The sequence below is a fragment of the Elephas maximus genome, chromosome 14 (assembly GCF_024166365.1).
Source record: "Elephas maximus indicus isolate mEleMax1 chromosome 14, mEleMax1 primary haplotype, whole genome shotgun sequence".
NCBI lineage: Eukaryota > Metazoa > Chordata > Mammalia > Proboscidea > Elephantidae > Elephas > Elephas maximus.
In genome coordinates, this window is record NC_064832.1 from 96,297,767 (window position 1) to 96,323,246 (window position 25,480).

Below are 25,480 nucleotides of genomic sequence, written 5' to 3' on the forward strand. Positions count from 1 at the left end.
ACAGTGGCAGAATGGATAAAAAACAGAATCCATCAATATGTTGTCTACAAGAGACACACCTTAGAAACAAAGATGTAAATTTATTAAAAATCAAAAGAGGGAAGAAAATATATCAAGCAAACAGCTACCAAAAAAGAGCAGGAGTGGCAATACTGATCTCAGATAAAATAGACTTTAAAACAAAATCTACCATAAAAGACAAAGAAGGGCACTATATAATGATTAAAGGGATGATCCCTCATGAAGACTTAATCATAATAAATATCTATGCACCCAGTGACTGGGCTCGAAAGTGCATGAAACAAACTTTAACAGGGCTGAAAAGAGAAATTGGCAGTTCCACAATAATAGTAGGATACTTCAACACACCACTCTTGGTAAAAGACAGAACATCTAGAAAGAAACTCAGCAAAGATACAGAAGAGCTACAGAGCACAATCAGCCAGCTTGACATCACAGACATATATACAACACTCCACTCAACAACTGCAAAGTACACATTCTTTTCCGATGCACATGGAACAGTCTCCAGAATAGACCACATCTTAGGCCACAGAGTAACCCTCAACAAAATCCAAAACACTGACATAATACAAAGTATCTTCTCTGACCACAATGCCATCAAAGAAGAAATTAACAACAGGAGAGCAAGGGGAAAAAAAAAATCAATTACATGGAAACTGAATAACACCATGCTTAAAAATCACCGGGTAATAGAAGACATCAGAGATGGAATAAAGAAATTCCTAGAATCACATGAGAATGAAAACACATCATACCAAAATCTCTGGGACATAGCAACAGCAGTCCTCAAAGGTCAATTTATATCAATAGATGCACACATCAAAAAAGAAGAAAGGGACAAAATCAAAACATTAGCCACACAACTCGAACAAACAGAAAGAGAACAGCAAAAGAAGCCCACAGCCACCTGAAGAAAGTAGATAATAAAGATCAGAGCAAAAATAAATGAAATAGGAATAGAAAAATAATAGAATCAACAAAACCAAAAGCTGATTCTTTGAAAGAATGAACAAAATTGACAAGCCACGGGCCAAAATGACCGAAGAAAACAGGAGAGGATGCAAACAGCCCAAACAAGAAATAAAATGGAGGACATTACAACAGACCCAACTAAATAGAAAGAATCAAAACAGAGTATTATGAAAAACTGTACTCCCACAATTTGAAAACCTAGAGGAACTGGACAAATTTCCAGAAACATACTACCTACCCAAATTAACACAAAATGATGTTGAAAATCTTAACAGACCCATAACAGAGAAGAGATTGAAAAGGTAAAAAGTCCCAACATAAAAAACCCTGGCCCAGATGGCTTCACTGGAGAATTCTACCAAACATTTAGAGAAGAGATTACACTAGTATTCTCAAACTATTTCAGGACATAGAAAAGGAAGTGATACTTCTGAATTCATTCTATGAAGCCAGCATAACCCTGATACCAAAACCAAGCAAAGACACCACAAAAAAAGACAATTACAGACTAATACCTCTCATGGATATAGATGCAAAAATTCTCAACAAAACTCTAGCCATGGAATTCAGCATCATATCAAAAAAACAATACACTACAACCAAGTAGGATTCATACCAGGTATGTAAGAATGGTTCAACATTAGAAAATCAACGTACTAAACCACATAAATAAAAAGAAAGAAAAGATGATCATGTGATCATCTCAAGCAACACAGAAAGGGCATTTGACAAAGTCCAACACCCATTCCTGATAAAAACTCTCAATAAAACAGGTATAGAAAGGAAATTTCTTGACACAATAAAGGTCATCTATGCGAAACCAAAGGCCAACATCATTCTTAATGGGAAGAGGCTGAAAACATTTACCTTGAGAACAGGAACAAGACAAGGATGCCCTTTATCACCACTCCTATTTAACACTGTGCTGGAAGTTCCAGCTAGAGCAATAAGGCAAGATAAAGAAATACAGGGCATCCAAATTAGTAATGAAGAAGTAAAACTGTCCCTATTTGTGGATAATATGATACTGTACATAGAAAACCCAAAAGACTCCATGGGAAAATTACTGAACTAACAGAAAGATTCAGCAGAATGGCAGGGTACAAGATAAACAAACAAAAATCAGTTGGACTCCTATACACCAATATTGAGAATGATGAAAAGGAAATTAGGAAAACAAGATCATTTATAATAGCCCCTAAAAAATAGCTGGGGTTGGATGAGGTGGGGTGGAGCACCAATTTGTGGTTCCATGCTTTTAGCAGGAGCCCCCATCCAGTGATTAAGCACTCAGCTGCTAACTGAAAGGCTGACAGTTCAAATCCAACCAGTGGCTCCTTGGGACAAAGACCTGGCAAGCTGCTCCCATAAAGATCACAGCCTGGAAAACTCTATGGGGCAGTCCTGCTCCATCCCACGTGTTAGCCGTGAGTCAGAATCTACTCAATTTCAACTTTTTTTTTTTTTTTAATGGTCTTAGCCAAGGGGAAGGGAATTTCACCTTTGGCTGCATCTGTTTGAGGGGGGCAGGGAGACAGACAAGGTGCAGGTGGTGGGGTGAGTGGCATGGTTTGCTACCGCCTCCCCCCACCCCACTCCCTGTGAACAGTTGCGTAATTACTGAAGAACGTGTACTTCAGGTCACTGACATTTACAGCTGGAAATTCAGTTACTTTTGAACTTTGTATATCTCGATGGAGGCTTTTCTTGTTGCTAAAAGTCTCCAGAACTTGTTATGTTGCTCAGAGACTGTGTCTATTTGCATCATCTGATTGGACCCTGCCCACAAGCTGGGCCATCCCAGTGAGTCCTGCTTCCACAGGTCAGTTAGGGTCACATGCCCAACTTGAAGACCACAGGAGACCCTCTCCCTGATGGTTGTTGTTGTTAGTTGTCGTCAAGTCGATTCCAACTTGTGGCGACTCCATGTAGAACAGCTACATAGGGTTTTGAAGGCTGTGGCCTTCTGGAAGCAGATCACCAGGCTCGTCTTCACAGGCCACCTCTGGATGGGTTCGAACTGGCAGTCTATCCTCTAGTAGTCGAGTGCTTGACCATGGGCGCCACCTAGGGACTCCCCTTGATGGGTACAATGTTCTTAATCCCTGAGCCAAATTCATAACAGAAAATCAACAGTGCAGAGACTTGAAAACCGAGAAAGCCATTATTTTCTAGCCTTCTTGTAAGGGATGATGTATTAGAGACACTTTGAAGCCCTCTACACAGACAACACAAAAAGATCAAATCTTATAAGGTTCTACACAGAGGAAACCAAAAACCAGTTGCCATGGAGTGGACTCCAACTCGTGGCACCCCCATGTATGTCAGGGTAGAACTGTACTCCATGGGGTTTTCAATGGCTGATTGGAAATGGATCACCAGGCCTTTCTTCCAAGGCGCTTCTATGTGGGTTCAAACTGCCAACGTTTTGGTTAGTAGCTGGGTGCTTAACCATCTGTGCCACCCAGGGTCCCCCCTCCACAGAGAGGCACACAGTAAATCCTGCAGACTGCCTCGCTCAGTGTGTTTTTAGAAGCTCCGCAGAAGCACATCCTCCTTGCTTCTTATAGACACACTATCCTTAAATGCTACCTCTCCGTGGGTCCCTGCCATGTGGTACATTGCTTTGGCACTGGCTGATGTACTGCAGAGGTCTCTAGACTGAGAACTTACTGCAGCCAGGGATGCTGCTATCCATTTTAGACCAAGAGGGGACTTGTGTAATCAGCCAAGGCTATAAACACCCCAAAAATAAAGCCTTGGATTTTCCAGACATGTCATGTTTAAAAATAAAAACAAAAACCCATGGTCTCTGAGTCGATCCTGACTCATAGCGGCCCTGTAGGACAGAGGAGAACTGCCCCATAGAGCTTCCCAGGTGGTCATCTTTACAGGAGAAGACTGTCACATCTTTCTCCCGCGGATTGGCTGGTGGGTTGCAACCGCTGATCTTTCAGTTAGCAGCCAAGCAGTTAACTGTTTGTGCCACCAGGACTCACGGGAGAAATATGTTGGTTTGGTGCCAGCATACTTCATGGGCAGACATACCTAGCTGGAGCTGGAAGAATGCAGTGACCACCTGTGGCTCGTGGCTGCATGTTTTCAACCACACAACTGGGCTGCCTTCTTGAGACAGGTGTTGTTTTACACAGGACCTGGCTCTGGATGCATTAGCTATGACACATTCCCCTAAAGCTGCAGGCAACAGAAGCAAGAGACTGAACCTCCTGGGAGGATTCCTAGTGGCACAGTGGTTAGGTACTCGGTTGCCAACCAAAAGGTTGGTGGTTCGAACCCAGCAGCAGCTCTTCAGGAGACAGACCTGGAGATCTGCTCCTGTAGAGATTACACCCCAGAAAACCCTATGGGGCAGCTCCACTCTGTCCCCTGGGGTTGCTGATTTGATGGCACCCAACAACAGAATAAAGATAGAGATTAAAGAGTGCTATAAGTCAGAATTGACTGGATGGCAGTGGGTTTTTGGTGGGTTTTTAATTTATGCATATTCTGTTCTTTGATCAAATCATAATGAACAATTTTCAAATGTTTTGTTGTTGTTATTAGGTGCCGTAGAGTCGTTTCCAATTCATAGCAACCCCATGTGACAGAGTAGAACTGCCCCATAGGGTGTTTTAAACTGTGATCTCTGCAGGAGCAGATAGCCAGGTCTTTGTCCCGAGGAGCCACCGGGTGGTTCGAACCAGCAACCTTTTGGTAAGCAGCTGTTGCACTGCCAGGGCTCCTTCTCTCAACTCTGCTGGACCATTATTAATATGCAGATAGCAATCTGGGCCTCAGCCTGGCTGTTGAAGCAACTGCCTCCCCTACAGCTGCTGCTATTCATGTATCCTTCCCCTCACCCCTTTGACCTTACAAAGTGCTTCTTAATCACCCCACTATGGGTCCCAGGCAGCAGGTGCTGGTCGTGCTGGAAATAATGGCAAGGTCGTGCCCCATTCCATGGCTGCTTCTCTTCCAGCTGAGGGGCAGCCCTCATCTGTCCTATCTCCAGCCCCTGCTCTATACCAGCTCTTGCAAAGCACCCAGTTATTCCATCACTCTTCCTTGTTGGTAGGTGCTCTGTAGTTGGCTCTGACTCCTGGCGATCTCATGTACAACAGAACGGAAATGTTGCCCGGACCTGCGCCATCTTCATGATTATCAATATACTTGATCCCATTGTTGCAGCCACTGTGAGTTCTGAGTGCCTTCCAACCTAGGGGGCTCATCTTCCAGCACTATTTCAGACAATACTCTGTTGTCGTCTGTCTTAGGCTGGGTTCTCTAGAGAAGCAAAACCAGTAAAGTGTATAAATATATACAGAGATTTATATCAAGGAAATGGCTCATGCAGTTGTAGAGGCTGGAACGTCCCAATTCCATGGATTAGGATAGAGGCTTCTCCTGATTCACGTAGTAGCAGGGGCTGGAGAACCCAAGATTGGCAGGTGGGAGAGCAGGGCTCTTGATCACAGGCTGTGAAGATCGACAAATCCCAAGATCGGCAGGTAAGCTGCTAGCTCAAGTCCCAAGACGGGAGGTCAGACAAACAGGGGCAGCTACAGGGTCCAGAGTGAGCAAAAGCCAGAAGGTCCACTTATATGCAGATGCAGTCCACAGGCCCAAGGAAACTCCCTTTCAACAGACTGGCTGCTTACAGCAGATCCCATCATGGCAGTGATCACACATCAAATCTCAACAGGGAAGTGATTGCCACATTACACCCATTCATCCAGTGCTGTCAAGTTGATTCCGACTCACATGGGGGTGATCACATATCAGATCTCAACAGGCAAGTGATTACAACATTACACCCATTCACCCAGTGCTGTCAAGTTGATTCCGACTCACATGGGGGTGATCACACATCAAATCTCAACAGGCAAGTGATTACAACATTACACCCATTCACCCAGTGCTGTCAAGTTGATTCCGACTCACATGGGGGTGATCACACATCAAATCTCAACAGGGAAGTGATTACAACATTATAACCATTCACCCAGTGCTGTCAAGTTGATTCCGACTCACATGGGGGTGATCACATATCAAATCTCAACAGGGAAGTGCTTACAACATTACACCCATTCACCCAGTGCTGTCAAGTCGATTCCGACTCATGGCAACTCTATAGGACAGAGGAGAACTGCCCCACAGAGTTTCCAAGGAGCGCCCTGGTAGATTCAAACTGCCAATCTTTTGGTTAGCAGCCATAGCACTTAACTACTTTGCCACCAAGGTTTCCAAATACGACTGCCAAAACACTGAGAATCATGGCCCAGCCAAGCTGACACACAATCTTAACCACTGCATCATCCACAGGGTTTTCATCAGCTAATTTTCAGAAGCAGTTCTCCAGGCCTTTCTTACTCTATGGAGCAGTTCTACTCTGACCTGTAGGGTCACTATGAGTCAGAATCAACTTGACAGCAATTTTGTTTGTTTGTTTGTTTTCTGAATGAGCTAATTGGGAAATACCTGCCTCCGGATAATCAAAAGAGAATGAAAAAATAAATTAAATAAACACACGCATTAGAAAAGCAGCTAAGACAGGTCCCAAATGCATCTTTAATAAATTACATTCCCTCAACAGGCAATAGGCAGTAGCATCGTATTAAAGATAATGGTTTTCTCCTTTTTATCTTTCATTGTTAATCTGAAAAAAAAAAAAAAAATCAATAGATTTGTCATAAATATTTTCTTCTCGGGCAGGGATGCTTTGAGAAGCCTTGTATCTGAATTTCATATTATTTAGCACCTATTCAAGGAGCCCTGGTGGTGCAATGGTTGAGTGCTCAGTTGCTCACTGGAAGATTGGAGGTTCCAACCCACCCAGCGGCAAAATGGAAGAAAGACCTGGCGATCTGCTCCCATAAAGATTACAGCTTAGAAAGCCCTATGGAGCAGTTCTACTCTATCATGTGGAGTTGCTGTGAGTTGGAATCGACTCCACGCCACCAAAAACCAACAATGGCTACCTTGTAGGATTGTGGTACTGCATAAATAAGCAATGTGTGTGAATTGCTTACCTGAAAACCCAATGCTGTTGAGTTGATTCTGACTCACAGCACCACTGTGCCACCGTGGCTCAGTGAATTGCTTAGTGGTTGAGAGCTATGGCTGCTAACCAAAAGGTCACAGTTCAAATCCACCAGCCGCTCCTTGGAAACTCTATGGGGCAGTTCTACTCTGTCTTCTAGGGTCACTGTGGGTTGGAATCGACTCGACGGCAACACATTTGGCTTTATTTTGGTTTGGTACCTGGAACATACTACGTTTTCAACACTGGTAGCTAATGATGTTGTTTGTATTGTAATATGTGCTGCATATTTTCTGTGTGACCCTCTACAACTACTCTCTTCTCTTTCCCGCCTTGCCCTGTGGAGCACACTTTCTAGAGAATGCATCAGTTGGGTCCCCGTCTTTTCTGATTTCCTTTTAACTCACCCAATGCGGGGTATGGAACGAGGCTGAAGGTGGGAAGTGAGACAGTGTAAGGTTGTGATTCCCTCAGCTTCATCTCTGTCAGGCCGTGGTTTGGTTGTGGCTACATTTCTCCTTGAATACCAAAGACTGTGCTGGGTCACTGTCTTAGACTGGTTGGTTTCTCCTAACCTTGTCCATATCTTTGTAAATAATCTCTGAGATTATAACTACCCTTTTGTGGTAATTTAGAAAGCTTCTGTTTCCTGTAAGGAAGACACACAGTGTTTGCCCTTCATTTGCTGTTCTTGTTGGCTGCCATCAAGTCAATTCTGACTCATAGTGCCCCCTTGTGACACAGTAGAGCTGCCCAATATGATTTGCTAGGCTGTCATCTTTACGGGAGTAGATTGCCAGGTCTTTCTCCAATGAAGCCACTGGGTGGGTTCGAACCGCCAGCCTTTTGGTTAGCAGCTGAGTGCTTAACCATTGCACCGCAAGGGCTCCTTTGCCCTTCATACTTACTCATAGAATTATTATTGCTCTTTTGAAATTGTAAACTAGTCAGAGCATCATAAAATCAAGATAAGCATAAGAACTTCTATAACGTCTTGGAAATTATTACTAATGTCTCTCTACATCCAACACCTGTCAGAGTTTATGAAGATCTATGTTGGGATTCAATTAAAATATGTGAAAAAATTTAGCAGATATGGAAAAAAGTTATAAAGATAATTAAAATTTGTAAAATATCCATAAGAAAGGCTGGTCAAATTTTCCTCATCTATACATACCTCATTAATATAAAACAAAATCTAAAAAATGAATGAACCAATTGATCCTTGGCTATTATCCCATTTGATAGAACAAACGTAATTATTTAAACAAACAATATGCACTGAACATGAGCAGCTGGTGTTTTGCAGACGTGTTCCCAATCCAACGCCTCTTTTTTGGAACCCTGACATGTGAGAAACAGACTCTTCCAGTAGGGGAGATTTTTATCCTAATAGTTCCAGAAAAATTGCAACTGCAGTGTGAATTATCACTAGTAATGGAGAAATTAAGGAGGTGGTACAACGCTTAAGTACTCAGCTGCTAACCGGGAGGTCAGTGGTTTGAATGCACCCAGGCGCTCTGCGGGAGAAAGACCTGGTACTCTGCTCCTGCAGAGATTACAGCCTAGAAAACACTATGGGGTAGTTCTACTCTGTCACATGGGGCCACTATGAGTTGGACTCAGTTGACGGCACCCAACACCAACAATAACAATGGAGAAATTAACCTGAAGTGTATAAATCCACCACTAACAACAGGGCTCCACCCATCACAACAAACCGCGACAACAACCCCATTGCCATCAAATCAATTCTGGCTCCTAGTGACCAAGTAGGACAGAGTAGAACTGCCCCACAGGGTTTCCTTGCCTGTAATCTTTACGGGAGCAGATCGCCAGGTCTTTCTCCTGCTGAATGGTTGGATGTGTTCGAATCGCCGACCTCTTGGTTAGCGGCTGAGCGATTCACCACTGTGCCACCAGGGCTCCACCCATCACAATAGTCTGACCATATTACCTTAAGGACAAAACCATTGTCTGTATTTTTTCCCCTTTTTCAATATGAACAACTTTCTAAGTTTTTTGTTACAAATCTCTTATGAAACAAAAGACTAGTAAACGCTAATGCTAAATTTAAAATTAAAAATGGAAACAGAGGATGGGCACATATGTTGGTGTCATCTGTACCTTGGTGCCGAATACCATTCGAGGGGGCACTCCAGCCGGGCTGTTCTGTTATTCCGGAATAAAGCCACCTACTTTAGGCCTTGGGGGAGCTCCCACTGACATCGATTTGACACACTATCACGATGTTGGATGTTTCTGGTTTTATTTCTGCAAATTTCTTTCTGATGATGACTTTCTTAAGATCACTCCTCAGGTTTATAGAATTCTGTAGAAAAAAATGTTAAACAGGCTTTTCACATATAAAGAACTATTCCTAGGCAATAGTTTAAGCTGATTAATTATTGTTAAGTCCGTAAAAATATTTTTTAAAACTGTAATGATTTTGAATTAAATATTAACATAAAATATTCTTATTGTTCTTGTTGTTTGGTGATGTTCAGTCTATTCCAACTCATAGCAACCCCATGTGACAGAGTAGAGCTGTCCCATAGGGTTTCCTAGGCTGTGCTCTTTATGGGAGGAGCCCTGGTGGCACAGTGGTAAAATGCTTGGTGGCTAACCAAAAGGTCATCGGTTCAAAAGCACCAGCCACTCCTCAGGATAAAGATGTGACAGTCTGCTTCCGTAAAGATTACAGCCTTGGAAACCCTACGGGCCAGTTCTACCCTGTCCTATAGGGTGGCTATGAGTCAGAATCAACTGCAGTGGGTTTACATAATTGACTTAGGTATCTGCACTTTTTCCCTGAATCCAACAGCTTCCTTTGACAAACCGTGAAGTAGACAAAGTATAGAGTCCCTCAGTTCTGGTCTCTTCTTCGCATTCATTCATTCATATTCCAAGAACTGTCCAGGCATTGGGAAAACAATGTAGATTCTTGAATACCTCTAGTTTAGGGAAAGAGAATCACGTAGACAGATAATATCGTAAGAATTCAAGCCCAAGTATGTACAAATCTGTCTTGGAAGAAGTATAGCCGAAGTGCTCATTAGAAGCGAGGACATGTTGTCAGGAGGGATCAGTCCCTGGAGAAGGACATCATGCTTGGCAAAGTAGAGGGTCAGCGGAAAACAGGAAGACCTTCAACGAGATGGATTGACACAGTGGCTGCAACAATGGGCTCAGGCATAACATTGATTGTGAAGATGGCGCAGGACCGGGCAGTGTTTTGTTCTGTTGTACATCGGGTTGCTATGAGTCAGAACTGACTCAACCTCACCTAACAACGACACGAACAAAGAGATATGGAAACACAGACAAAAGAGTAAATCATTTCCCCTAGGGGGGAAGAAGGAACTTATAGAGGAGGAAAACTTTAAATTGATTTTTGAAGGAAGAATAATAGTATTTCAGGGGCAGGGTATCCCCAAAGCATTAATGCACAAAGGTAGTACAGCATGCTCAAAGAACAGTGAAGATTTTTATCTGACAACATTTGATGGAGCCTAGGGGATAATGGAAGCATCAGTTCCTGGAGGAGGGCAGCATACTTGGTAAAATAGAAGGTCAGCGAAAAAGAGGAAGTCCCTCAACGAGATGCATTGACACAGTGGCTGCAACAATGGGCTCAAGCATGAGAACAATTGTGTGCATGGCATAGGACTGGGCAGTGTTTCCTTCTGTTGTGCACAGGGTTGCTATGAGTCAGAATTGACTCGATGGCACCTAACAACAATGACAGGGGATAATGGCAGTGAAAGATGTCTGAAAGGTACATGGAGGCCCCCAGATACAAACTATCATACTAAGGCATTTGATTTTCCTCTTAGGTTTTGGGACCTGTGGATATTTTTGATTGTTGTATTTTACAACTTGGATAATTAAAAAATATATAGGAAGACTATATAAATATCAAAGGTTTTTAAACACACAAAATAATCATCAGATTTTTTAATTTCAGCTTAACTTTCCTTTTCTGCTCCCCCTTTTCTGTGAATACTTTAAAAAAAATTATTGTAAAATATCCAGAGATACAGAAAAAAATCTCACAAAGCAGATAAATGACAAAATGAATAACTTCAAGGTGAACACGGAGGATCCCTGGTGGCACAACAGTCAAGAGCTCAGCTGCTAACATAAATGTTGGTGGTTCAGACCCACTTAGTGGCTCCACGGGAGAAAGGCCTGGCAAGCTGCTCCCGTAAAGATTACAGCCAAGAAAACTCTATGGGGCTGTTCTCTGTCCTGTAGGGTCACTATGAATCAAAAATCAACTCGATAGCACCTAACAACAAAGGTAAGCATGATTTTAACTACCATCAGGTAAAAAATAAGACAGGGTCCCAGCTTCCCACCAAAGCCCCCACAGGCCCACTCCGATTACAGTACCCTTCCCGCCCCCACAGAGAACCATTATCCTGACTTCTGTAGTTATTATTCCTTCCCCTGCTTGCATTTTTCATCGTCTTATCTCCCAAACATGCATCCCTAAAATTTACTCATTGATAACAATTTTTTGACACGTCTTTTAAGTTTCGTTTAATCTATTTGTTATTCTCCCTACATTTATCTGTGGAGTTCCCCAGTCTGAATTTTTCTTGTTAACAACACACTCACTGTGCAGTCCAACTTGTTCCTTTGCTTCCATTTTTCTGAAAATCATCAGCTGAATCAGATTGAGGCAAGCCTGTAGGTGGTGTTGAGTTATTCCATTAAGAGGTATATAATGTCCGATTCTGAATGGCTTTTTTTAAATGATATGAGCAGCCAACCATGCTAACTGCCTATATTTATTAATTCACTGAAGAAACACTGGTGGTGCAATGGCTGAGAGCTCGGCTGCTCACTGAAAGGTTGGTGGTTCAAACCCACCCAGTGGCTCCTTGGGAAAAAGACCTGGCAATCTGCTCCTGTAAAGATTACAGCCTAGAAAACTCTATGGGGCAGTTCTGCTCTGTCTCATGGGATCACTGTGAGTCAGAATCAACTCGATGGCACCTATCAACATTATTAATTTATTGGGGGCTGCAACACAGCAATCTTTTCTTGTCTCTTCATTTGTTATTTGGGATGCATATATATAGACGTTTTCCCTCATTTGATATCTTGTTGCCCTGTGTAATAGTTTATATAGGAAAGCAGGTTAGACGCTTGAATAGTTTCTAAGATAATGAATTGGTTCCCTATTATCCTCCAAGGGTCAGTAATTTTTCTTCTTTATAAAATATCATGTATCATGAACTCACGGATTTAAACATTTTTGATGAGTTTGAATCCATTCAATTATTCTTGTGACTGAAGTTCAAATTGGCCTATCTTTGGCCGGTGGAACAGTCTTCAGGTTGGCTCTTGAACCCTTTTGACATAACCCTAGTAGTCTTTGATAGCTTCCTTGGTATGACAAATGTCCCAGGCTCATCCTGTACATTTCTCGACTTAGACCTAGAATTAGACATTTCTCCAAGAGCCTTGGTTTCTTTAGTGAGGAATGATATTTCAAGAGCACAATCTGGGCATTAGGGGTGGTAATTGCTACCGTGTTGGTCATTGTTTCTAGGTGATTTTAATGAAGATAGAGAGATAGGCACATTGATAGATCGGTAGATAATTAAATAATGATGAGAGATAAATAATAGACAATTATGGAGAGAGAGATCTATTTATGATAGGTAGATCTATAGATGATAAACAAACAGAAAGATAATTAGATAATGATGGAGAGATATAAATTGATAGATTGAATAGATGGAGAGATAGAAATCCATTGCTGTCAAGTTGATTCTGACTTATAGAGACCCCATAGGACAGAGTAGCACTGCCCCATAGGCTTTCCAAGGCTGTAATCTTTACGGAAGCAGACCGCCACATCTTTCTCCAGTGAAGCGGCCGGTGGGTTTGAACCGCAGACCTTTCAGTTAGCAGCCAACTGAGCACTTTAACCATTGTGGCACCAGGGCTCCTGACAGATAGATAGATGGATAGATAGATAGAGGGATAGATAGATGGATGGATAGATAGATGGATGGATGGATAGACAGATGGAGAGATAGACGGATGGACAGACGGACAGATGGATGGAAAAGATAGATGGATAATGACAGATATAGATTGATAGATTGATAAGTAGATAATGATGGAGAGGTAAAAATCCTTCCTGAGTTCATATTGGTACTTTCAATTCAAATTTAATATTACAGAATTTTTACTTAACCTCAACTCTGTTACATCAGTATTTTCTTTCTTCTATACTGAGAATCCTTGTTCTCAAGGACACAGGCTATGATAGAATTAGAATATTACATAATTAGCCGTTTTCTGCTTCCTTGATTTAGTTTTCTTCTTCTTCTCTTATTGCTTATGTTTTCTTAGTCCCTTTTACTCTCTATTCTTATTTTAAAACTACTTTATTGTGTTTTAGGTGAAAGTTTACATAGCAAATTAGAATCCCATTTAACAATTTTTATACAAATTTTTCCATGACATTGGTGACATTTTTCACGTGTGCTGGTAACATTCTCATTATTTCCATTCCGTTTGCTCTATTTCCATTAATCTAGCTTCCCTGCCTCTCCTTAGCTTCTCATCTTTGTTTTCGGCTAAGTGTTGCCCATTTGGTCTCATATAGTTGATTGTTTAAGGGAGCACATTCCTCTCAGGTGTTATTGTTTACTTTATAGGCCAACCTATTATTTGGCTGAAAGGCGACCTCCGGGAGTAGATTTAGTTCCAAGTTCAAAGGGTATCTTAGAGTGACAGTCTTGAGGGTTCCTCTAGTCTCTATCGGTCCAATAAGTCTGTCCTTTTTTAGGAATCTGAATTTTGTTCTACGTTTTTCTCCCATTCTGTCTGGTACCTTCTGTCGTGTGCCTGGTCAGAGTGGTCAGTAGTGGTAGCTTAGCACCGTCTAGCTCCTCTGATCTCAGGCTAGAAGAGGCTGTGGTTTATGCGTGCTATTAGTCCTATGGACTAGTTTCTTCTTTGAGTCTTTGGTTCTCTTCTTTCTCCTTTGCTCCAAATGAGTAGAGACCAATAGTTTATCTTAGAAGGCTGTGCACAAGCTTTTAAGACCCCAGATGGAATTCACCAAACTAGGATGTAGAACACTATCTTTATGAATTGTTACGCCAGTTGACCAACTGTCCCAAGAGACTACGGTCTGAAGCCTTCAAACCCAGTAAACCAATCCTATAAGGTGTTTGGTTATGTCTAGGAACGTTCTATAATGGTGCTCCCTATGTGGTTAATTATACATATGAATACATATGCAGCACACATAAACACGTACATACATATGCCTATAGATACGCCTGCAGATGGACACCCATATACTCACAGGTGCCTTCCTGTACACATGTATGCATACATGTCTACCTGTGTAACCACACACGTATTTTTTTGGTTATTCTTGTTGTTGCAAAATTGTATGTTATAGCATTCACCAACATTGTCCCTTTTCCTTGTGTACTTATTAGTGTCTTCATCTACCTTGGACAAGTTGTGCAGACTTCACCCATATTGGGTATTGCTTTTCCCATCACCGAAAATAACAAGTGTCTACTATCTAGAAAGTGATTCCCTCTGTCTCCCCCTCCCATCTCTGGCAACCATCAAAGAACTTTGTTTTCTGTGTGTATACTATTCTTGACTTTTTATAAAAGTGAGACCATACGATATTTGTCCTTTTGTGATCGACTTATTTCACTCAGCATAATGTCCTCCAGATTCACCCATGTTATGTTTTGTGGACTCCTCATTATTCCTTGCTGTTGTGTAGTTTTCCACTGTGTGTATGTACCATGATTTGTTTATCCGTTCCTCTGTGGATGGGCACTTAGGTTGTTTCCACCTTCTTGCTGTGGTGAATAATACTGCAGTGAACACGGGTGTGCATGTGTCTATTCCTGTGACGGCTCTTACATCTCTGGGATATACACCTAGGAGTGGGATGGCTGGATCACAAGGTTTAAGAAATTATTCTCTATTTTGAAGTCAAAAACATTCTCAAAGTTTTAAAGTTTTGCTTTCATTCTTAAGTTCTCAATTGTGTTTTGTGTGATACATATACAAAATTACTTGAAAGTGTGAGAAAGAAATTCATGTTTGGGTAATGAGAAAAGTTCTACTTCTGAGCAAATGTTTATTTGTATGTCATAGAATTGTGAATTAGTCTGACTCAGGCCTGGTGTTTGACTCAGACATAAGGAACCTAAGGTGTATCCGTGCCCACTGTTGGCTTTAGGTGGCAAAGAGAAAGACGGCCATGTTAGCAGCCAACTCTACCTCCATACACAACGAGGCCAAGGAAGTACAAGTGGTTCTTGTGGACCAGATGGGCGCCCTCCCACCCACTACACCACCAGGGCTGTATTAGGCCTTTAAAAACTATATTACTTTTGGGTATCAGACTTTTGGAATAGAATAGAATAGAATCTTTTGAACGGTACTCAAGCTCCTCGAGAGCCATAAAACGTAACTGGGTGACACACTGCTGTTCATAAAGTTGTGTTTATGCAGTTTAAGAATATCCCGCGTAAGAGAAAGAAAATAGTTGAAGAAGTAAGATGGAAAAAAATGGTATGTTTTCCATCTGGATTCAAATGTAATTCAACAGGTAGACTTTGGAACCCAACATTCTTAAAAAGGTCTCTTGCTTTTCAGTTTTTTAATCTTATAATCCTTGTCTTAAAAATGCTTGAAATTGTACATTTTTTCTTGCATTTTTCATGCCCGTACTTTGTTATGTACAACATTATGCAAGGAGAAAAACATTTTCTTTTCTAGTATGCTGTCTTTATACTAGAATCCACTGTGGAGACACCATTAAAAACAGCTAGTGAACATTACTATGGGCCTTTGGGTATATTTACCTTCTGCTTAATCTGGCATCATGAGGGTAGAGATTGTGCCTATTTTAACATTCTTTTTTTGTGTGTGGCCTGTATGGGGATTAAATTAACACTTTTTTCCCTAAAAACTTAATTTTCTATCATTATTCTAGAAGTTATGGCTATCTGTCATCAAACTACTAATTACAAATTTAATACTAACTCTAATGTTAGAAAGTAGGAAAAATTAAAATGTACTGTTTTCATGATGAAAAAAGATATCATTCTTTTCTAGCCTAGTAACTTTTCCAACTTCTGGACAAAGTATATGGAGAAGCAAAATAGGTTTCATTATTTCATAAATCTGAATATGAATAGCCTAAAATAAAAAAGCAAACAAACAACTAATTGGAAATTTTAGCCCCCAGTCTTCATTTAAACATCATGTGAATGCCTTAAAGGCAGTTTAGGAAGAACGACTCAAATCACTTTGAAACTACAAAAATTTCAAATTAGTACACTTAAAGACATTTTGTATTGTAGGTTTTACCACTGCGAATCAAAGGCAATCCATTAAGGACCTAATTGTTTTTGTAACTTCAAAGTAAAACTTTAAGAAGCAGATGATTGAGAGAAAGTGTCAATTTATTGTGGCAATTTTAAAAATAACTCAACTATATGAACCACAGGGACATAACAAAGAGCTGCTCCCATGAAGGAAAAAGCACTTAAAATATAGTGGTTGTTCTGTACTAAGGTCAGCTTTATTTTGAACACGAAAAACTTAAATTCTTCTTCTTATCACAAAAAGCTGAGGTAAATACATTCTAAGCTCTCAATATGACTATTTGTGTTTGGGGGGATAAAGGGAATGTTGTGTCTTACTGATGGCTTCTTATTTCTCTACAATAACCCCATTCAGGGAAATAAGAGGCATATTTGTTTTACAGATTTCCTTCAAAGTACATTGCAAAAAAGCAAGATGGCGGCCAGGAAATCGATCCCTGAACCGCTGGAATGCAGTGAGACTGAGGAATCTTTTATGTAACACCTAGAGATCAGAATCGACTCTCCAGCTGGACCTCGTCAGGATGTGGAGTAAGAGTATCTGGTGATTTTTCAGGCATAAATACAGTAGGGTTATGGGAAAGCTCCTCTAGATTTGACATTTCCATTTTCAGTACATGTAAATGAATTCAATATATGATTGCTCCAACATAATACCAAACCATACCATTGTCTTCAAGTTGATTCCAACTCACAGCAACCCTATAGGACAGAGTAGAACTGCCCCGTAGGGTTTCCAAGGCTATAAATCTTTATGGGAGTAGACTGCCCCATCTTTCTCCTGTGGAGCGGCTGGTTGGTTCAAACCATTGACCTTCGCGTTAGCAGTTCAACAATTAACCACTGCACGACCAGGGTTCCTTAACAATCCAAAAAGAGAGTTGAAAGGCAAAGCTGACAAACAGCAAATCCTTTAATAAACATTCAGCTATCAAAAAAAGCTGGGTTTCCTCGTTAGAGAAAGCTGTTCTGCCAGCACACTGAACGGGAAGGACTTCCCTGTGAGGTCTGATGACAGCCTTGCCTCCAACCTTACACGAGCCAGGCTAATTACCAATACACTGGAGCAGACAGCGTCTTTTCAGTGAAGCTGCCTCATTATACTGTCCTGCTGGTTTGTTAGCAACAAAATCCTCCCGGATGTTATTCACATTAGAGCTGCTTTATAGTCAGCTTTATTCCAGGTTAACGAGTGCTAAAAAAAATTCCAAGGTATTTACATGTTCCCAGAAAAGAACTAGTTCAGGATGTATTAAATACCATAGCAACAGGAGAACGAATAGCACAAAGTCTTCTACTTGAACCCTATGGGTGATAAAACTGTTTCGCAACAGTGCTGACCATGGCTTTCCATAAAACTGGTACGCTACGCCTACATAGCTGTGAGTCAGGTATACTGTCAAGGTTTTTGCCTTCTGGTACATCAATGCACTGTTCAGCAGTTAATAAAACCAAACCAAAATTCTTGTTGTCAAGTTGATTCCAATTTAGAGTGACCCTGTGTAACAGAGTAGAACTGCCCCACAGGGTTCCCTACACACTGTAATCTTTATGGAAGCGAATCGCCAGGTCTTTTCTCCTGTGCAGTGGCTGATGGGTTCAAACCGCGAAGTTTTTGGTTAGCAGCCTAGAGCTTAATAACCACTGTCTCAGGAAGGCCACTTAGAAGCAAGAGAAAAACCACTATTGTGTCTCCTGGGCAGCTTCTGATGTCTGGGACAAAAAGTGGTACAGAAGATGGGTATTACCTTTATTTTATTAGCATCACTGAGACTCTCAGATTAACATGGACTTCCAATTCTGCCTATGACGGACACTTAAAAAAAAAAAATCAGAACCATCCTCTTACATGCGGACAACTAGAAAAGCAGGATAAAATATAAAAAGGATCTTTTTGATGGCATCTTTGGAGGCCAAGACTCTGGAAAGAAGATACAGAGAAGTCAGGACATCTTGAAAGCTGACTTTTCCCTTGTCGCATGTGCCAGCTTGGAAGCTGTTCGAGGGGCTGAAGAGTCACTCAGAAAGTGGCAGCTAAAAGGCACCGAAACTGGGAAGACCTTTCAGAGTCCCATGGGTTGTGAGAAAATAAAAAATTGGGAGTTCTGTCCCACCAAGGAGGGAGAGCCTCTGAGAACACCCTAGCCTTTTAGCTGGGAAAAAAAAAGGGTCACACCCTAGAAGTAAGGATGAACCTGAAAATAGACCAGACCTAACAAAGAATAAAGACCAGTTTGAAACCATCTCAATTCCAGATTAATGTGCTGTGCCTAGCTGCCAAAATCCATGGTGGAAATTTAAAAAAAAAAAAATCTCAGAGCAGTTTTTGTTTTTTCAAAAACAAAGACAGTATTCCATTGAGAGATTTCCAGGTAAACTGGAAGACAGAAATGAGAGAAAGACTACAGAAACAAGATCCACAGATGACCCAAATACTGGAGTTACTAGACACAGACTTTAGAATTTCACCGGAGAAGTAGGATATATAAGTGAGAATCAAAGGAAAATTACAGAACTGAAAAATAAGACTCAACAAACACCTAGAAATTTAGATAAAAATGTTTACAACAGCTTGAAAATCACTAAATAATTAAAAACAAATTTAAGGAAATATGTGCAAGACCTATACGCTGAAAATTACAAAGAGAAATTAAAGGCCAAAATAAATGGAAAGATACGCCATGATCATGGGTTGGAAAACTCAATATTGTTAAGATGCCAATTCTCTCCAGACTTAACGATAGTCACAAGAATCCCAATCAAAATCCTAGCAGACTTCTTTAGAAATTGAAAGCCAATTCTAAAATTATATTAAAATGCAAAGGACTTTGAACGGTCAAAAAATCTGAAAAAAGAACAAAGCTGGATGCCTTTTGCTACTCAAAGATTTGCAATAAAACTATAGTAATCAATATAGTGTGGCACTGGCTAAGGATTCCGTTGCCATGGGGTCAATTCCGACTCATAGCGACCCCATAGGACAGAGCAGAAGTGCCCCATAGGGTTCCAAGGCTGTAATTTTTACGGAAGCAGACTGCCACATCTGTCTCCCACGGAGCAGCTGGTGGGTTCCATACACTGACCTTACAATTAGCAGACAAGTGCTTAACCACTGAGCCACCAGGGCTCCTTGGCATAAGGATAGACATATATTTATAAGTGGGACAGAACAGAGATCGAGAAACACAGTCAGCTGATTTCTGACAGAGCTGCTAAGTGAATGCAATGGAGGAAGGGATGATTTTTTCAACAAATGTTGCTGGAATAACTGACCATTTTGAAAAACATGAACAATAACCCCTATGTTATGCCATACAGAAAAATTCTCTTTAAATGGATCACAGGCTAAAATGTAATTATAAACATTAAAAATAATAATGGTTTATGAACAACTGTATATCTGAATATTTGGATAATACGTACAAATTCCCAGAAAAACACGACTTACAAAAAAATGCTCTTCAGCCCCATTAAAAAATCATCTATATGAAACCAAAAAGTGAACAATTACTTTAAAAAAAAAAAAAAATGGGGTTGGGGCAGGGAAACGAGATTACTAGAAATGGAATATCCAGAACAGAAATGATGAGATTTTTCAGGCATTGTGAAGAGTGTCACCAATGTCACTAAACCATCTGTGTAGAAATTGCTGAATGGGAACCTAACCTGCTGTGTAAACTGCCACCAAAAAGACAACAAAATGCTATCTCAAAAAAAAAAAAAAAAAAATTCATCGCAGTGATTAAAGCTACATTTTATTACTTTGACTATTTAGGTTAAAAATCTAGGAAAAAGTGCTTATATTTATTCATTTTTCCTAATTTTAAAATAACCTTCTCTTTAATACAGAAAATCCTGGAGTGGTTTTTGATAAACACTGTTTTGATTTTAATTATATCTCATTCTTTTGGATTTATAAATGGTATCGTAATCATCTGTGGCTTTTATATAGTTGAAAATAAATATTTCTGCAAAAATGGGAAAAAAATGCTCCTGTGGCACAGTGCTTAAGTGGCAACCAAAAGGTCGGCGGCCTGAGCCCACCAGATGCTCCGAGGGAGAAAGGCGTGGCAGTCTGCTTCTGTGAGATTACAACCTACCAAACATCATGGGGCAGTTCTACTCTGTCCTATAGGGTCTCTGAGTCAGAATCGACCCCATGGTAGTGGGTTTAGGTTTTTTTTTTTTTTCTTTTGGATGTAAATGCCACTCAATCAATAGAAAAGAAAATCGTGGTAGGTAGCGGGTCAGCAAAAAGGAAGGAAGCCTTCTGGGATGGATGAACACAAAAACCACAACAATGGACTCACACACCAACGATCGTGAAGTTGCAGCAGGACCGGGCAACATTTCCTTCTATTATACATAACGTCACTGAGTCAGAGCCAACTCATTGGCACCTAACATTATATGAGATTTTAATTGTGTTTATGTGTGTGTGTGTAAACCCTGTCGGCACAGTGGTTAAGAGCTATGGCTCCTAAGCAAAAGGCTGGCCATTTGAATTCACCAGGCGCCCCTTGGGAACCCTATGGGGCAGTTCTACTCTGTCCTATAGGGTCGCTATGAGTTGGAATCCACTTGACTGCAATGGGTTTGGGTTTTTTTTTTTTTGGCTTATGTGCATATACATGGAAACCCTGGTGGCATAGCAGTTAAGAGTTCAGCTGCTAACTACAAAGTCGGCAGTTTGAATCCACCAGGCACTCCCTGGAAACCCTATGGGGCAGTTTCTACTCTGTCCTATAGGGTCGATGAGTCGGAATCGACACCAAGGCAACAGATTTTTTTTATTTTTGGTGTGATTACATACATAGACACAGATGCCCTCTGAACTGTGAAGAGCTATGTTCGTTAAAAAAAAAAAGTTACTAGTAAACTGTGGCAAAATGCAGCACTCCCTCAATTTAAGCTGTGCATGAGGTACAGTTGGTTTAAACACGGCAATGACTGTGAGAGTGATGCACGACCAGGCAGTGTTTTATTCTGTCCACAAGGTCCCTGAATGGGAACTGACTGGACAGCACCTAATAACAACATAAAGTACAGGGAAAATAGAAATACACTAAAAAATTAAAATAAGCTACTAAATGAGAAATGGCTGAAGATGAAATGTCTAATAATGCAATAAACTAGAATGCTACTCCACACGTTTTGTTTTGAAGTCTATAACTATTTCTTCCCCTCCCATCTTCCAAATCACCTTCTTTTAAAATATACTACAGCTTTACGTCTGATACCTTTTTCATGTGTTTTGTAATGTCTTCCACTATGCTTTTTCTTTCTTTCCTGGACTCCTTGTTTCCTATCCTATTCTGACCAGTCTTCAATGCTGTGATCAAACCCTGGTGGCGAGTGGTTAAGAGCTACGGCTGCTAACCCAAAGGTTGGCAGCTGGAATCCACCAGGCGCTCCCTGGAAACCCTATGGGGCAGTTCTCCCAGTTCTCTGTCCTCTAAGGTCACTATGACAGGGAATGGACTAAAGGCAGTGGGTGGGGTTTGGTTTAACATAAACATAGGTTATGGAACTCCTTACGCCACAGTAACTTTCTTTACAACTTCTACCAAGACGAACAAAAGCTTTTACTGAAAACAGTAAAATTTCCTCATGGCTACTGTACAAAATCCAACTTTCTTTTTAATTTCCCAGCTCACCGCTTTCTCTTCAGTTACTTGCTTAAAAGTCTATATTCCTTTTTTTTTTCTTTTCCTGGCTTTCAGTATTCCATTTCATCCAGGCCTCAGAATATTAAGAGCTCTGAAATAAAACGATAACGTGTTTATCAGGGCTGCAGCCATTTCCTGGGAGAACAGAGCACCTTGCAGCTGACAGTTTTAGAATTCCGGTCTAAAATTAAAACAGGGTGACAGAGATTCACAGATTTTATTTCTGCAACATTCTCTGTTCTTTCCGTGGGTGCCGCCTCTAAAAGCGAAGCCAGAGCGTTCTAACTGTTTATGGTTCATCTACTAAAAACGGTTTGCCTGTTGGGTAAAAATGGAAAAGGGATAAAACTTTCCTTTGGAACACCTTTTTACAAGCGGCCTGCTGTAGCTAAGGAGATATGATTCAAAAAAACAGGGTCACGTTATAAAATTGCTTATTCTACAAAAGCTAAAAATAGTCAAAAGAATTTAAGTTCTCAGGAGACTCGCTGCTGAAAAGCCCGAAGACGCGTTTCTTCGGAGACTGTTTTCGGCTCCACACGAACAGCCCCCGCGCCCCCGTTCCCTCCCCGGGACACCCCGGCGCCTCAGCAGCCATGTTGACACACGGGCAGCGGTGAGGTGCCAGCCGCCTTACAAAGAGCTACAGGCAAAGGCTGGGCCCGGCCCGGAGCGAACAGGAAAACGCAACTCGCGTTTTTACCTCGTACACCACTAACTTTCCACCAAGATTGCCAGAAACCTGAAACCCAGCCAGCGGCCCTGTGGGCGGGAGGAAACGCCTCCCTCGGCCGCCATTTCCGCCTCGCGGGGCTGCAAACTGGCTAAGATGGAGACAGACGCACCGCCCGCGCGCCCACGTCCCTGCCCAGAGTGCGCAAGCGCACGGCAGGCCCCGCCTCCTCGTGTTCCCGCCAAGACGAGGCGCGCGCGCCAGAACCCCCCGCCCACTGGCTCCGCCCGGGCTTCCGCCCCGAGGCCGGACGGTCGCCGTTCGGTTCTGGCGCTGGCCCCGCCCCCGCGCGGAAATCTTCCGACGTCCTAATATCCGGGGCGGGAACCTGGCGCCAGCGCGCGTTTCCGGCGACGCCTTCTCCCTCTCGCAGGCGGCCCAGGCTGTGGCTCTCGGTGCGGCAGCGCCATCTGGTGCTGAGTCCGGCCGCTCGCGGAGAGCGCGCGCCCCCGGCTCGCAGAACCTTCTAGAGAAAGCGCGGCCCCGGCCTCTTTTCCATCCGCCCTTGAGAAGGCAGGAACCCGAGTCTGCGCCCTGCCGAGTTCCCGAGGGGGAGGGATTTGCGGCTACTCCGGAGGCGGAAGTTGTTTTTATGAGGCGCCCTGGTGGCGCAGTGGTTAAGGGCTGGCCTGTTAACCAAAAGACCAACCTATTCAAACCCAGCAGCCGCCTGTGGAAGCCCTGGGGCAGCTCTCCTCCGACCTGTAGGGTCGCCATCAGTGGGACTCGGCTGGCCGTGGGCTGGGTTTGGGCGCAGCGAGATGGAGAGCCCGGGAAGCCGGCGCCTGTCCCCAGCTGCGCCCCTGACCTCGCGTCCTCGGTGGGCTGGCCGGGTCCTGGGGTCGGCGGGGACGGGGACGGGGCTGCTGGCCTCGCGTGGCAGCCGTAAGACCTGTGCCTCCTTCCCTGCTGAACCCTGCTGCGGAGCTCTGAGGGCCTGTGGTGTGTGGCTGGGCCCCAGAAGCTTGGGGCATGGACGATGGTTGGCGTGAACCCAGGCTAGCGACTCGATGTAACGGGAACCAGGACAGAACAGAGGGGCCCCCAAATCTGCAAGCAAAGCAACAAGAAATGGGCCCCGGGCACAGAAACAAAGCCATTCCCCAGAGCAGTGGGGCAGGGCATCTAAAAATAGCCCACAAACTTCTCTAAAGTTGCCTTTCAGAAGCAGGTGGAGAAAACCAGGCCCAGGGACATGCGCAGAACATCCACCTGTGACCACTGTGTGACTTTCCACCAGGGGCAGTGAGGGGCTGCAGCCCCAGCCAGGGAATCGAACCAGAGAGCAGAGCGAGAGACTGTGCAGGCGCGACACCCTATGATAAGTCCTGCGAAGACTGTTGTCAGGAGGGATTAGTCCCTGGAGAAGGACATCATGCTTGGCAAGGTACAGGGTCAGCGGAAAAGAGGAAGACCCTCAACGAGGTGGATTGACACAGTGGCCGCAACAATGGGCTCAAGCATAACAATGATTGTGAGATTGGTGTAGGACCGGCAGTGTTTCTTTCTGCTGTGCACAGGGTCCTGTTGAGTCAGAACCAACTCCAGGGCACTTAACAACAACACGAATCCCAGAGGCCTCCAGGACAGGAGCCATCTTGGAAAGCTGCTGTGCGTGCACCTTAGTTAACATGTCCCCACCTGTGCCTGTGAATAAACATGAATTTTTTCCCCACCCAAGAACTTTTAAAAACTCGGGCCTGTCTTTTGTTCTGTGAGACGGGGGTATGCGTTGCTCTAGGCCCTCCTCGTCTCTGCCTGTAAGCCTCTTAAAGCTTTGGTCATGTGGAAAACTACCTGCCTTACCTGGTCATTCTTGACCAGTGAGAGGCAAGAACCTTATTCGGGTAACAGAACTGCCCCATAGGGTTTCCAAGGTTGTCATCTTTATGGGAGCAGCTGACAGGTCTTCTTGTGGAGCAGCTGGTGTGTTCTGACTACCTGTGCTGCCAAGGCTCCTTATTAGTTAGCTAGCATAAAGTTTTTTATTTCAGTGTTTTACTGAAATGAATTAATAGATATATGTATATGTATCATATATATGGAACCGTGGTGGTGCAGTGGTTAAGAGTTCATCTGCTAACCAAAAGGCCGGCAGTTCGAATCCAGCAGCCACTCCTTGGAAACTCTATGGGGCAGTTCTACACTGTCCTGTAGGGCTGTATGAGTCGGAATCGACCAGATGGCAGTGGGTTTGGTTTCTCCTTTTTTTGCATCTCCCTCTTAGGTTCCCTCCTTGACTGAGGCCTGTACCTGTCCACTACTACCAGCCGTTTACAAATGTGCACAGTGCTTTCATTTGTAACAATGGTCCTCTCAGAACTTGTTTGTCCCATCCTTTCAACAGGCATTTTCACTTGTTAATTTGGTCAAATTCAGACTATAGGACTGCATTTATTGATGCTGACAAGAGAGGTATATTGAACTGCACACCATAACTTTTGCTCCTAATAGAAATACAAACATTTTTAGTTAGATTTGTTCAAAGCTGAAATTATTCCTAAAACTGGAAAAAAAAATTTGCAGTGCTTGCTCTGGTGTGACTGACTTTACTATAAAAATAATTGCTGTACCCTCGATTTAACAAATTCATGTAAATACCAACCAAGACAACTGCAATGGTGGTTTTGTAGTAATCCAGAAA

At 42.5% G+C, this 25,480-nt stretch overlaps 1 long non-coding RNA gene across 1 annotated transcript; it reads right to left on the reverse strand.

Moving 5' to 3' along the window:
- Positions 1-104: 104 nt before the first annotated feature.
- On the reverse strand, positions 105-24,837 carry LOC126058073 (uncharacterized). The gene is made up of 4 exons (XR_007513081.1): positions 22,807-24,837; positions 22,092-22,194; positions 9,164-9,368; positions 105-5,280 (listed from the first exon to the last, which is right to left on the reverse strand). It is a non-coding gene; the product is annotated as an uncharacterized LOC126058073 (long non-coding RNA).
- Positions 24,838-25,480: the final 643 nt, after the last annotated feature.